General features: G+C 40.3%; 1 non-coding gene across 1 annotated transcript; it reads left to right on the top strand.

Moving 5' to 3' along the window:
• The first annotated feature begins 12,024 nt into the window (after positions 1 to 12,024).
• TRNAC-ACA (transfer RNA cysteine (anticodon ACA)) lies at positions 12,025 to 12,097 on the top strand. The gene has a single exon. It is a non-coding gene; the product is annotated as a tRNA-Cys (tRNA).
• The last annotated feature ends 4,086 nt before the right edge of the window (positions 12,098 to 16,183 follow it).

The following is a 16,183-nucleotide window of genomic DNA, read 5'->3' as shown; positions in this document are numbered from 1 at the left end:
AGGAGAAGCAACTGGAAGACAAAGCTGATCTGCTCAGCATAATTTTGTGGATGAGACACTGAGTTAGTGTTAAAACTGACCAAAGCTTAAACTTCCTATTAATTGCTTAACACAATTTGAGCGGGTATGTTCTGTTACTTGAAATCATAAGCAATTTTACCAATATGTTTTTTTAAAATTTAATTTAATTTAATTTTTAATATAAATTTATCTATTTTAATTGGAGGCTAATTACTTAACAATATTGTATTGGTTTTGCCATACATCAACACAGGTGTACGTGTGTTCCCCATCCTGAACCCCCCTCCCACCTCCCTCCCCATATCATCCCTCTGGGTCATCCCAGTGCACCAGCCCCAGGCATCCTGTATCATGCACCGAACCTGGACTGGCGATTCATTTCACATATGCGATTTTACCAATATGTCTTGGATAAGGCCTTGGGAATCTGTGTCTTAAAAGTTTTCCAAAGTTTTGGAAAGTTTGGAATCACCGATTTAAGTCTCCTGTAAACAAATGTACAGTTTTCTTAAAGTTGTGTCTAGCTGTTTACCCATTTAGTTTCTGTGTGGTCACATAAGCCTTGGGGCAGATGGCATTCTGAGGAAATAGCAGGCCAGGAGCATCCCTGCCCATTTGCCCCACTATCTTGTAAAACTATCAGTCTCTATGTGTGGCATATTGTGAAAAGTGTTCGGAAGTACCAAACCGTTGTGTTTAACACACTGTGATGGAGAGAAAATAGGACTCAGTCAGCAGACAGTTGTGTAATCTTAGAAATTCAGTTTGTTTCTCTCTCTCTTTTTTTTTTAGGTTGGGGAAAATCTCAGGGACAGAGCACTTTGTTTCTCAGTTCTGCCATCTGTACTGTCATTTCAAGTCGGCAATGTTAATGACCATGAATAATAATGAGGATAAAATACACAATTTGGATATGACCTCCCTGCCACCCTGTCCTTTGTGTTCTTTCTTGTGCTTTGAGTGATAAAGAGGGGAGTAGACTGGTACCAGTTGTGCATTTTAGTGGTGGAGACTCCCATTCATTGAGAGAGAATAATACTAACACTGAGCATTATTATTGTTTGGCATGAACGGATGGGTATTGCCAGCTCTTTAAAAGCAGTCATGATGCACGGGTAGACCAGGACAGCCAAGTTAGCAAGTCCAAGCTCCCTTTCTGACTTGCTGTGGCCTTACTTTCTGTAATATCCACTGACCCAGGTCCCCATCCTTACTTCTTGCTTTAATCCTTGGCTTCTTCTATTTTGGGACTCTCCTAATCAGACTTCTAACAGACTTCTGCCTTCCTCAGATGGCTTGGAGCCTTGACTCTGTGCCCCCCAAAAAAAAAAGATATTTATCACCAGGAAATTTAAACAAAAGGTATTAGTTATATATTTTCATTTAGAAATTTATATCCACACAAAAAGGAAACTTTATTTCCACCGTCCAAACATACTGAGTCTTAATGTTTTATTTCCATTCTGAATTATTGCTATATCCATGCTGTTTTATTTTAAAATAAAACAAAAAACACTAATGCCTCAATTCCTAAATCTTCAAAGCACCTCTGAATCTTATCTTTCTCTCCTTCACCTTTTAACCTCCAGTCCATCACCAAGACCTGTGGACTGTATCTCTATATCTCAAATTCATCCACTTCTTTTGGTTTCCACTGACACCTCCTCACCCAGTCATTGCCATTTCTTACTTTGTTTAGCCTCCCAACTCATCTGGTTTTCACTCTTATTTGTTTCATAGACTTCATTTTACTTTTCACAGTTTATATTAAATCTTGTTATTACCATCTATAGAACTCTCCAGAGGTTTCCAGAAGTACCTAGAATAAAATCCAGATCCCTTTCAAATCATTAAAAAGATCCAGTGTGGTCTGATCTGCCTACCTACACCCTCCCCACTACTCCCTGCATGGATTCTTTTCTAGTCATTTCACCCCAGGGCCTTTACATTTCCTATTTCCTCTTCCTGGAAAGTTAATCCTCTGGTTTTTGCAGAAGGCTGTCCCTTCCCTGGTCTCAATGCTAATGTTATATCCGCAGAGTGACCTCTCCTGCTTTGAACCAAAGCAGCCTCTTCAGTCACTTGTTACCAGATCACCCTGGTTTCTTTCCTTCTATGCATGTGTCAAATTCTAAAATTACCTTAAAAACATTAAAAAATTTCCTTTTCGTTTGAAAGCAAGATGGAGGAGAATCATGACTTGCCTAACATGTATTGCTCTGTTCAGTGTTTCAAATGATTCCTGGCAACATGTGATCAGTATCCAATAAATATGTATTTAATGGGTCAATGAATGAATGAATAACTGAGATCATAGTGAATACTCCTTTTTGTGTTTTTGTTTTTTCATTTTCTAAACTGTTAAGGTGGTATGCTGTAAACCTGAAAAAAATGCCCATAGGACACCATCGGCCCCACCAAATGTTGACTTATACATGAACAAATCTGAAATGTATTTATGTTCCTTATGCATATAATTCTTATATGGCATTAGAGCCAACCACATTTACAAACTACATACTACTAACAAAGTTACTGTTGATTTAAAAAAATAAATTCACAATCTAAAAGTTGAGAGTTATGTTTTATTAAGTGGGAATTTTTAGGACTTCAAGCCCAGGAGATACCATCTCAAGTAGCCCTAAGAGAACTGTACTGAGGAAGCAAGGCAGGAACCTTTTACAACAAAGGACAGGTAGTCTAAACATCCAAAGATTGTTGTTAAAGAAAAGCAGATATCTTAAGTTAAGGTATTTAGCACTTTTCCTTGTATAGGAAAATGCAAGAGGTTGGGTTTACTGAAATCATTCCTTTCATATATATCTCAGCTATCTGGGGCTAGTATCCTGTGTTTTTTTCACATCCTAAACTTCCCTGGGACTCACCATAGGAAATAGCTGCAATCCTAACGGTTAAAGTCATCCTTGTTCACTGATATGGCAGGAAATATTCCACTTATCATTATAAAAGCAATTCAAATTGACAATTATTGACTTAATGTGAATAGATGATGTTTTGATGAAATGAAGTCACCACTCACAGGTGAATAAGGTACCGATTCTTATGACACAGACTCTGTTGAACTCACAGGACTATCCTGTCATTTGCTCCATGACAGTTCCATTTTTCATTTTTTCTCTTAGAACTGCTGCAGAGCTTTAATTTCTATACCATGCTGTGACTTGTGTTTATTTGGAAGGAGTGTGATGTACTGGAAGCTCACTTACGTCTGACTTTTCTCATTAACCCTTTCAATTATGTCTAGTTCTGCTTCTGAATGTGATATGATCTTTAACCTGAAGTATACAGGGCTAGTGGAGTCATGGTTCAGGCTTGTTTTTAAGGATGTGACTATCCAGATAGTCCAGATAGCGATGTGCTGTCTCTTAGAATTCCAGGGAGGCATCTCTTGGCGGACTTCCCTGGTGGCTTAGTGGTAAAGAGTCTTCTGCCTACCATGCAGGTGATGTGGGTTCAATCCCTGGGTCAAGAAGATCCCCTGGAGAAGGAAATGGCAACCCACTCCAGTATTCTTGCCTGGAGAATTCCATGGACAGAGGAGCCTGATGGGGTACAGTCCATGGGGTCAAAAACATGAGTCAGACGTGAGTAAGCATACATGCACACATACATCTCTTGGCAAAAAGTAGTCAGAAGCAGGGAGGCAACCAGTAGGGTTCTGCAAGTGACAGCGAAGTCCTACTTTAGGGGCTTTGGGGGTGGAGTCAATGGCAAGTAGATGGGCTCTGAGAGAAGCTTGGCCACAGGGGGATAGAATGCCATAGGGGGGCAGAAGGTAGTCTCTTCCTCATGGCTCAGCCAGCCTGTCCTGAAACATTAGAAAACCACACATTGTTTGGTAAGATTGGACTCCTTCAAAAAGATGGTGAGGAGTGAGCTCTGCATGGAGATGGTACAAGAAAGGAATGGAAAGACAGAGGCAAGAGTAGAGATTGCCTGACATGGTTCTGGATTAATTCACATCCAGGAAATGAAATTTATTTAATTCTCCAAATGATATCTGGTTTATATATAGTATTAATATATATCTCCTTAAGCATAGCATCATGCATACTACATAACATTAAACACATTATCTCATGTGTATGAGTATGTTTTATATTTACATATTTATGTGTATGGGACTTCCCAGGTGGTGCTAGGGGTAAAGAACATGACTGCCACTGCAGGTGACATAAAAGAGGCTGGTTCAGTCCCTGGGTTGGGAAGATCCCCTGGAGGAGTGTGTGTCAACCCACTCCAGTATCCTTGCCTGGAGAATCCCATGGACAGTCTAAAGGGTCACAAAGAGTTGGACATGACTGAAGTGACTTAACCTGTGTGCATTTATATATATAGTTATCATATTATAAATTTACATTCAAAAAATGAAGATCATGGTGTCTGGTCCTATCACTTCATGGCAAATAGATGAGGGAACAATGGAAACAGTGACAGACTTTATTTTCTTGGGCTCCAAAATCACTGCAGATGTTGACTGCAGCCATGAAATTAAAAGATACTTTATCCTTGGAAGAAAAGTTATGACCAACCTAGACAGCATATTGAAAAGGAGAGACATTACTTTGCTAATAAAGGTCCATCTAATCAAATCTATGGTTTTTCCAGTAGTCATGTAAGGATGTGAGAGTTGGACCATAAAGAAAGCTGAGTGCTGAAAAATGGATGCTTTTAAACTGTGGAGTTGGACAAGACTCTTGAGAGTCTCTTGGACTCCTTATTGCAAAATTCAGACTTAAGTTGAAGAAGGTAGGGAAAACCACTAGACAATTCAGGTATGACCTAAGTCAAATCCCTTATAATTATATAGTAGAAGTGACAAATAGATTAAAGGGATTAGGTCTGATAGAGTGCCTGAAGAACTATGGATGGAGGCTTGTGACATTGTACAGGATGTGGTGATCAAAACCATGCCGAAGAAAAAGAAACGCAAAAAGGCAAAATGTTTGTCTGAGGAGACCTTACAAATAGCTGAGAAAAGAAGAAAAGTGAAAGACAAAGGAGAAATGGAAAGATATACCCATTTGAATGCAGAGTTCCAAAGAATAGCAAGGAGAGATAAGAAAGCCTTCCTAAGTGATAACAATGCAAAGAAATAGAGCAAAATTATAGGATGGGAAAGACTAGAGATCTCTTCAGGAAAATTAGAGATACCAAGGGAACATTTCAAGCAAAGAGGGACACAATAAAGAATGGAAGCAGTATGAACCTAACAGAACCAGAAGATATTAAGAAGAGGTGGCAAGAATACACAGAGGAACTTTACAAAAAAGATCTTCATGACCCGGATAACCATGATGGTGTGATCACTCACCTAGAGCCAGACATCCTGGAATGTGAAGTCAAGTGAGCCTGAGGAAGCATCACTACAAACAAAACTAGTGGAGGTGATGGAATTCCAGTTGAGCTATTTTAAATACTAAAAGATGATGTTGTGAAAGTGCTTCACTCAATATCCCAGCAAATTTGGAAAACTCAGCAGTGGCCACAGGACTGGAAAAGGTCAGTTTTCATTCCAGTCCCAAAGAAAGGCAATGCCAAAGTACGCTCAAACTATTGCACAATTGCACTCATCTCATATGTTAGCAAAGTAATGCTCAAAATTCTCCAAGCAAGGCTTCAATAGTACGTGAACCATGAACCTCCAGATATTCAAGCTGGATTTAGAAAAGGCAGAGGAACCAGAGATCAAATCCAACATCTGTTGGATCATCAAAAAAGCAAGAGAATTCCAGAAAATAATCTACTTTATTGACTACACCAAAGCCTTTAACTGTGTGGATCACAACAAACTGTGGAAAATTCTTACAGATGAGAATATCAGACCACCTTACCTCCCTCTTGAGATATCTGTATGCAGGTCAAGAAGCAACAGTTAGAACCAGACATGGAACAATGGACTGGTTCCAGATCGGGAAAGGAGTATGTCAAGGCTGTATATTGTCACCATGCTTATTTAACTTATATACAGAGTACATCATGTGAGATGCCAAGTTGGATAAAGCACAAGCTGGAATCAAGACTTCTGGGAGAGAAATATCATATTCAGATGACACCACTCTTATGGCAGAAAGTGAAGAGCAACTGAAGAGCCTCTTGGTGAAAATGAAAGAGGAGAATGAAAAAGCTGGCTTAATACCCAACATTTAAAAAACTAAGATCATGGCATCCAGTCCCATCACTTCATGGCAAATAGATGGGGAAACCATGGAAACAGTGAGAGACTTTATTTTCATGGGCTCCAAAATCACTGCAAATGGTGACTGCAGCCATGAAATTTAAAGATGCTTGCTCCTTGGAAGAAAAGCTATGATCAATCTAGACAGCATATGGAAAAGCAGAGACCTTATTTTGCTGACAAAGGTCCATCTAGTCAAAGCTATAGTTTTTGTTGTGTATGGATGTGAGAATTGGAGCATAAAGAAAGCTGAGCACTGAAGAACTGATGCTTTTGAACTGTGGTGTTGGAGAAGACTCTTGAGTGACTCTTGGACTGCAAGGAGATCCAACCCATCTATCCTGGAAGAAATCAGTCCTGAATATTCATTGGAAGGACTGGTGCTGAAGCTAAAACTCCAGTCCTTTGACCACCTGATGCGAAGAACTGACTCTATAGAAAAGACCCTGATGCTGGGAAAGATTGAAGGCAGGAGAAGGGGAAGACAGAGGATAAGATGGTTGGATGGCATCACTGGCTTGATGGACATGAGTATGGGCAAGCTCCCAGAGTTGATGTTGGACAGGGAGGCCTGGCATGCTGCGTTCCATGGGGTTTCAAAGAGTTGGATATGACTGAGGGACTGAACTGAACTGAACTGAAATTTACATACTTATAAACTTTCATATTTATATATTATACATTTGTATATAAAAGTTGATGGTTAGAATACATTTATAAAATTTTATTGTATTATAGTTGATGTAAAGCATTGTGTTAGGTTCAGGTGTACAGCAAAGTGAATCAGTTATACATATACAGGTATCCACTGTTCTTTTAGATTCCTTTCCCATATAGGGCATTACAGAGTGCTTAGAAGATTTCCCTGTGCTCTATAGTAGGTCTGTGTTAGTTATTTATTTCATATATTGTATATATAGTATGAATATATTGTATAATGTATATATGTTGATCTCAATCTCCCAGTTTAGTTGTCCCCCCTTACCCTTAAGAACCCTTACAAGTAAGTTCATTTGTACCCTTTTTTGAGATTCCACATATAACTGATATTATATTTGTCTTTTTCTGTCTGACTGACTTCACTCCGTATGACAATCTCTAGGTCTATCCATGTTGCGGCAAATGGCATTTATTTTGTTCTTTTTATGGCTGAGTAATAGTTCACTGTAAATATGTAACACATCTTCATCCATTCACCTGCTGATGCACATTTAGGTTGCTTCCCTGTCCTAGCTCTTGTAAACAGTGCTGCCGTGAACATTGGGGTGCATATATCTTTTCAAATTATGTTTTTCTCTCGGTATTCGCCTATGAGTGGAATTGCCGTGTCATTGGTAGTTCTATTTTTAGTTTTGTAAGGAAGCTCCATACTGTTCTCCATAATTGCTGTACCAATTTACATTCCCATCAACAGTGTAGGAAGGTTCTTTTTTCTCCAAACCCTGTCTAGCAAATTAAAATAAATTTTAAAAGTGCAACGGATTAAAAAATTTTAAATGTGAAGAACTGTCTCAGAGATTACAAAATCCATTATCTTATATTCGCATATTTATAAACTTGTGACTGTGTGAACACATGTCTAGGGCCGCCACTCCCTTTGGGCTTTGAAAGAGGCCGGTTCGAGGGAGGAGCCCTGAAACTTCGTTAGTTTCACAGTGTATTAGTTATCTATTGTTCTGTAACTGATCATGCCTCCACTGCCACATTTAGCTGCCTAAAACAACAAATAGTTGTTATCTCACAGTTTCTGAGAATCTGTAGCAGTACGTTGCAAACAAAGCCTTTTTGAATCCTGGACCATGAGATTCCAAAACCTATATTCTTAAACCGCTACAGCTCCCAACACTTCCAGCTCACTCATACCTCCCAGCTTTGTGCAAATTTGCTTTCTCTGCCTGGAACATTCCTGTCCTTTCTCCTCTTTCTACCTGGCAAACTTACCAGCACTCAGCCTAATTCCTGACTCCTCTGTGGATCCTTATTAATTTCTCTGGAATAACCGATGATTTCCTTCCTCTAAACTCCTATAAAACCCTGCCTTTCCCCCATTTAGCAAAGTTCTCAAAGGCTTTCAGTTGTTTAGCTGTCTGAAATACTGAGTATAAGTTGCTTGAATCCAAGGACCATTTTTTTTTTTTTTTCCTGTTCTCAAATTCACAGCAGTTGGCAAAGCCCTGACATGAGGTCGACCCCAGTAAATGTCTGTTTTGTGCACAAATGGATTATCGTGGACTTGGAGAGACAGGGCTCATTTCTAAGGCCATATACCTATGCCATTTCTGGGTGATCAGCGTTTAGTTAATGATCACAGCAAATCACTGAGGCCACAGGGACGCCGAAGAAATCTGCTTCATGTGGAGAAAGGCACTGGGCCATGTTAACCCCCAGTAAACCAGTCACCACATGCTCTCTACTTTACATGGGTAGCAACCACATTTGGTACATGGATCTTGTTCTCAGAACCTCTTTATATAAAACCTGTAATATATGAAAACTTTGTCAATCTTGGTGCAGGGCTTTCTGCTGCACCATGGATTCACTGGACTTGCTCACATCAGGCACTGGGGTCTCAGGTGGCAGAGTCAACCATCAGTTTGCCTGTGTGTTAGGAGAATCCAGCTGGCTCTTATTCCCCAAGAGTACTCGTCTTTTCCAGGTGCACACACTTTACTTTAATAGTTTTATTTCTTTCTATAAATTGAAATCCTATATGCAGGACTATGTGACCCTGGAGCATAGTAAGAACACAAAAGGAAAGCTCCAAACGTTTATCCTCAGGTACCCTTCACCTTGGGCAGAAGGATCTGCTTGCTTCTCCTGAATCCACGCCATTTCCTGCACACCTATTCTTTCTCGTACATTTCTCTTGTCCTCACTGCTTGGGAGAATTCTAAAACATTTCCTCATAGGAATTCTCTGCATAATCACATGGAAGATGAACTCAGATTCAACCACTTGCATGGTGTCCTCTCTGATCATCACTGCTTTTTTCCTTCTTGGAATTCCAATGGTATTTGCTGTTTGGTGCTTAGTCTGAGCCTCCCTTCTCACACTTTGACGTGTATGCACATCACCTGGGGGCTTCAGTGGAAGTCGGGTTCTGATTCAGCAATCCGAATGGGGCCTGAGAGTCTGCATTTCTAACAAGCTTCCTTGCTGCTGGTTCCTGAACCACACTTTGAATAACAAGGGTTGAGACTACTTGTTTTTTTTAAATATTTGTTTATTTATTTTTATTATTGGAGTGTAATGGCTTTGCAGTATTGTGTTAGTTTCTGCTGTACAGCAAAGTGAATCAGCTATATGTATACATATTATCTTCTCTTAGACCTCTCCTGCACCCCATATCCCACCCTCGAGGTCATCACAGAGCACCGAGCTGAGCTCCCTGTGATCTACAGTACCCTCCCACTTAGTTTGAAGTGTTTTCCTCCTTCTCACCCTTCTTCCCTTCCTCCTCTTCTTTCCATTTTCTGTAACTATTTGCCAGGCATCTTCCAGATTTTATACTTAGTGCACAAGCTGTCATTTTAGAGGTAAAACTCATAATAGCTTTATTTATATTTTTATTTTACTTACTTATATATTTCAACTTTTACTTATATTTAGATTGAAAGGTATTTTTTCTTTAAGCTTGAACCAATTGTATCCACCAGAAGGCCCACAATTGCTTGTAATAGCGAGGTGGTATTTTTAGAGAAGAGCTCCCATGCTGAAATCAACAAATCTAGGCTCCACACCCAGTTCTTGCTTCACTGACTACACATGAGATTTAAGCCTGTTCCTTAGTCTCTGAACCTCAGTGTGATCACCTGAGGAGCAGGAATAATAATCCTTGTGTCCAGTGAGATGCTGGAATGAGGGAGTGGTTGGAGACGTTGCTTGTTTGCAGGGTGTCTGGCACTATGTTTTGCTCCCCTGACCCTGAGGCATGTTCATTTCCTTTCTGCCTGCTTGGGACTGACTGGCTTTGGACATCCAGGGCTTTAAGTTCTGGGTAGGTTGGTCAGAGCATCAGAGAAGCAGTGCCTTGTGGAGGCTTGGTTTCCTTCTGCTCTGGTTCTGATTTTGAATCTTTGGTTGAAAGATTTCATAGTTTGCTGGCAAATGTTTACTTTACTGTTGTTTTTAAATTTCATTTGAGGCAATGCTTTGAATTATCATTTGAAGTTCTGAGGAAAGAGGGTCGATGCTGTAATTAAGGTTTAAGAAAAACTGTGCCTTATGTATCATAAAAAAAGTAAAAGCTAGTATATTTTTATTGCTTGTTTATTTGCCACTCAAATATGATGCAATTTCAACTTCTTAAAAAATAATTCTACTGTTACTTGGTTTTGTTTTTCATTTAAAAAGAATGAAATAATCTGGAAAACTTTAAAGCTCAGAGAGCTATAGTAGGACCTGGGATTGGACCTTGGTCTGCTATAGAAAAGCAGAACTGAATTTTAGTCCTGATTTTTTAACAGCTTGCTGTGAGATCTTTATAAAAATCACTTTTAATCTAGGCTCTGTTTCCTCACTATAAAATGAATGGGTTAGACTAAATGACTGTAAGATCCTTTTCTGCTCTTAAAAAAATGGCAAATTCTTATTCTTTTTCATTTAGTTACAAATAATGGAGAAATGAAAAGTAAAACAATTTCATTTTAAGCTTTACAAATGAATAGTGTAAATGAGATTATAGAAAGAAATGTTTAAAATGCTTGAGAGAACACTTGCAAGTAATTTGAAATCCTTGAATAGTATGGATTTAGATATAAAAAAATTGATTGGCTAATTGCAAACCTTTCTTAACTACTCATTAATGCGACCTGTGGAACATGCTTTGCTTAAATTGCATCCCTGTAGATTCTTGACAGGAATAAAGTATACTTTGCAAAAAAAAAAAATCCTATTACAATTTATGTTTGTTTTGCTAATTCACCTTGTGTCTGGGCAGTGTTGTGTTTACAAGCGCAGGCTCTGGTTCCAGATTCTAGGGTCCAGCCCTGGCTCTGTTACTTACAGCCTGTGTGACCTTGGGTAAGTCACTCAGCCTCTCTGTACAAGAAGCATGACAACTGCATACCTGCCCCCCTGCACTCCCCCCACCATAGGTTAATGATGAAGGTTAATGCAGTATTATATTTAGAAGTTTGCCTTGTATCAGTTCAGTTCAGTCGCTCAGTCATGTCTGATTCTTTGCAACCCATAGACTGCAGCATGGCAGGCTTCCCTGTCCATCACCAACTCCCGGAGCTTGCTCAAACTCATGTCGATCGAGTTGGTGATGCCATCCAACCATCTCACCCTCTGTTGTCCCCTTCTCCTCCTGCCTTCAATCTTTCCCAGCCTTAGGGTCTTTTCCAGTGAGTCAGTTCTTCACATCAGGTGGCCAAAGTATTGGAGTTTCAGCTTCAGCATCAGTCCTTTCAATGAATATTCAGGACTGATTTCCTTTAGGATGGACTGGTTGGATCTCTTTGCAGTCCAAGAGACTCTCAAGAGTCTTCTCCAGCATCACAGTTCAAAAACATCAATTCTTTGGTGCTCAGCTTTCTTCATAGAAAACATTTTGTCTTTATCAAACATTTGCCTGGTATGTTTGATAATTGGTGTGTTATTACGATGGCTTCATTTTAGTGATTTGCTTTAGGTATGATCTATAATCTTAAACTACAGTTTTATATTTATAATTGAGCTTTTAGTCTTGAAATGTCCATTTCCTATTCACGGTGCTCATGTTGTTGGAATTCTCTTTGGGAAGTCACACGTAATGGGAAGAAATTGGATGGGAACAAGAAAGTGGCATAAATTTGCTAGCTTCCCTGGTGGCTCAGATGGTAAAGCATCTGCCTACAGTGCAGGAGACCCAGGTTCAATCCCTGTGTCAGGAAGATCTCCTGGAGAAGGAAATGGCAACCCACTCAAGTATTCTTGCCTGGAAAATCCCATGGACAGAGGAGTCTGGTAAGCTACAGTCCATGGGGTTGCAAAGAGTCAGACATGACTGAGTGACTTCACTCACTCACTCACTCACTCCTTAATAAGATAGTGAGTTGGATTAGATTGCTAGATTTGGTTTGCTTAATTGGGGATTTACAGCCTTTGGGGGCTGATGTCTATGTAAGAGGTGTATGCAAAATAATGTGTGTAGGTACAGTTTTCTGGGGGTAAAGATCTGTTTGCTTTTGTTGTTCAGTTGCTAAGTCACGTGTGACTCTTTGTGACCTCATAGACTGCAGCATACCATGTTCCTCTGTCCTTCACTATCTCCTGAAGTTTGCTCAAATACCATTCAATGTGTTCTCAGATGAATCCATGAAGGGTTAAGAGCTTCCTGTCTCAAGGATCTTCAATGTCCCTTTTAACTCTACAGTCCCACAGCTACAAGACATTAGAATTTGGGTGAAATCACTTGGGAACAGGGTTTCTGGGAAAACAGAACTGAAGCCATTTCCTGGTGAGATAGAAAACTGCTGTTTTTGACAGTTCCTCCTGGCAATAGTAAGAACAGGAAAAAAAGAGAAACAGAGTACAAAGTTTCAGCTGACAGATGGCCCAGGTTGTCCCTCTTTTTCAGTGAGATAAATACTACATACTCAGTTCTTTGGAAAATTTGTATTATTGTGAGGGTCGTTACTCAAGTTAGACCTGTTATATATATTATATGGGCTTCCTACATGGCACTAGTGGTAAAGAACCCATGCCAATGCAGGAGACATAAGAGACTCAGCTCAATCCCTGAGTCAGGAGGATCCCCTGGAGAAGGAAATGGCAACCATCTCCAGTATTCTTGCCTGGGAGATCCCATGGACAGAGGAGCCTGGTGGAATACAGCTGAGTTGGACACAACTGAAGCAACTTAGCGTGCACACACATATCTATGTTATACATATAATGATGGCATTAATATTTAGGGTGTCATTCTTGACTTTGCTAACAAGATATAAGTGTGCACATTTTTTACTTGAGTCTTACCTCTAATCACTCTATATTAATCAGGTAAATTCCTCTTGATAGGCTGTGCTGTGACCAAATCCTTTCCTTGTGGAAGGATCTGAGAAGAGAGATTGGGCAGATCAGAGTTGGGTTCTGGACTTGGGAAAATTGCAGGGAATCTGACACTCAATAAATTGGGGGCTGGAATAGTAGATAAGACTCTTTGAAGGAGATTCCAGAGAACTACAGGCACTGGTGAATCCAACCGTTTCCTGCTTTTCTTCTTAAACGTTTCTGAAGAGTTCTTTGAATTGAGATTTTTACAAAGCAACAAGAAATAGGTAGAGAACTCACTCAAGATATTTATCATCTATAATTATTAAACTGCACATGCATATTTAAAGAAAACATCTATTTCTGCTTTATTGACTATGCCAAAGCCTTTGTATGGATCACAATAAACTGTGGAAAATTCTGAAAGAGATGGAAATACCAGACCACCTGACCTGCCTCTTGAGAAATCTATATGCAGGCCAGGAAGCAACAGTTAGAACTGGACATAGAACAGACTGATTCCAAATAGGAAAAGGAGTACGTCAAGGCTGTATATTGTCACCCTGCTTATTTAACTTCTATGTACAGTACATCATGAGAAACACTGGGCTGAAAGAAGCACAAGCTGGAATCAAGATTGCCAGGAGAAATATCAATCACCTCAGATATGCAGATGACACCACTCTTATGGCAGAAAGTGAAGAGGAACTAAAGAGCCTCTTGATGAAACTGAAAGACAAGAGTGAAAAAGTTGGCTTAAAGCTCAACATTCAGAAAACGAAGATCATGGCATCTGGTCCCATCACTTCATGGCAAATAGGTGGGGAAACAGTGGAAACAGTGTCAGACTTTATTTTGGGGGGCTCCAAAATCACTGCAGATGGTGATTGCAGCCATGAAATTAAAAGACGCTTACTCCTTGGAAGGAAAGTTATGACCAACCTAGATAGCATATTCAAAAGCAGAGACATTATTTTGCCAACAAAGGTCCATCTAGTCAAGGCTATAGTCTTTCCAGTGGTCATGTATGGATGTGAGAGTTGGACTGTTAAGAAAGCTGAGGGCTGAAGAATTGATGCTTTTGAACTGTGGTGTTGGAGAAGACTCTTGAGAGTCCCTTGGACTGTAAGGAGATCGGTCCTGGGTATTCTTTGGAAGGAATGATGCTAAAGCTGAAACTCCAGTACTTTGGCCACCTCATGAGAAGAGTTGACTCATTGGAAACAACTCTGATACTGGAAGAGATTGGGGGCAGGAGAAGAAGGGGACAACAGAGGATGAGATGGCTGGATGGCATCACTGACTCGGGAAGTGAGTTTGGGTGAACTCTGGGAGTTGGTGATGGACAAGGAGGCCTGGCGTGCTGCGATTCATGGGGTCGCAAAAAGTCGGACACGACTGAACTGAACTGAACTAGAAATAAGTCGTTTTCATTGGAGTATGGCAAAGCTGCTAACTATCCATTTCAGTTGTGTGTCCCACTCTTTGCAACCCCATGGAGTGCAGTATGCCAGGCTTCCCTGTCTATCACCAACTCTCGGAGCTTGCTCAAACTCATGTCCATCGGGCCAGCGATGCCATCCACCCATCTCATCCTAGCTAACATCTCGTGTTAACTGTTACACACTCCTTTATTGGAAAATTGCCTAGAAAGACATTTGTCTATGATGGGTTCTATCAGGATCTTCTACTTCTTTATCTCGTTTAAATCTTTGAAATTCTCAGTTTCCTCTGTGTCTTGTGTTTCTTCAAAATCCATATCAGACTATTTTGGATTAGATGGTAATTTCAGATTCTCCTCCATCTATCTGTCTCTAAGTCTGTCTTTGCCTAGTATAGATACAGAGTTCATTGGATGGCATATATATATATATATTTAACTTTTGTTATTAACATTGCTTTTTTCTGTTTTTGCAAAAGAGCTAACTAGAAATCCTAGAAGTCTTGGAGGATGTGTTGGTCTCTGTGAAAACATGTCAGCCATAAAACTCAACCTTCAGAGGGGGTTGGAAGTGTTCTATAAGCAGAATAGGATTTGCAGAGAGAGAGAGAGAGAAAACAACTCTGGTTCAGGCTTTTTCTAGAAAATCTTGTTTTCATTGATTCTTTCATTCAGTTGCAAACATGCTCTGAGCACCTAATATGTGTCAGGCACTCAGAGAAGCTGAGGAAATGGAATTGAATAAGAAATGACCCCTGCTCTCAAGGGGCACAGGGTCCATGGGGAAAAAAGACAGTTGTATTTACAGTACAGGGTGAAGATTGTTACAACAGAGAGAGAACCAGGATGCTATGGGAAATGTGATATAATTTATAGTAAGAAAAATGGAAAAGGCGATGGCACCCCACTCCAGTACTCTTGCCTGGAAAATCTCATGGATGGAGGAGCCTGGTGGGAAGAGTCGGACACAGCTGAGCGACTTCACTTTCACTTTTCACTTGCATTCATTGGAGAAGGAAATGGCAACCCACTCCAGTGTTCTTGCCCGGAGAATCCCAGGGACGGGGGAGCCTGGTGGGCTGCCATCTATGGGGTCGCACAGAGTCAGACACAACTGAAGCAACTTAGCAGCAGCAGCAGCAGAAGCAGTAAGAAAAAAAAAAAAATGTATATTTGGTCTTCATCTTTGTTTCTGGCACAGAGCCCCTAAAATCTTTGGAATTTCCTGAGAGAGTGATCAAGGTGTCTTTGAGTTTACGTTAATGAGGTTACTTTTGGAAATCCCTTAGGGAACCTAAGGATGGGATCTGGTTGCCAGGGGAATTAATCATGTAATTAGAGGTTTGGAGCATTCAGTCCTGGCCTGGACCAATGGAGGTAGGGGAGCTAGAGATTGAGTTCCATCACCAATGGTCAGTGATTTAATCAAGCATGCCTATGGGATGAAGCCTTCCTAAAACCCCAAAGGACAGGGATCAGAGAGCTTCTGGCATCTGGGTTGGTAGATACGTGGAGATTCGGGGAGAGTGGCATATCTAGCACGTGGG

Source organism: Capricornis sumatraensis, chromosome 1, assembly GCF_032405125.1.
Source record: "Capricornis sumatraensis isolate serow.1 chromosome 1, serow.2, whole genome shotgun sequence".
Lineage (NCBI taxonomy): Eukaryota > Metazoa > Chordata > Mammalia > Artiodactyla > Bovidae > Capricornis > Capricornis sumatraensis.
The sequence above is the reverse complement of the archived record's forward strand: the minus strand, read 5'-3'. Positions and strand labels throughout refer to the sequence as shown.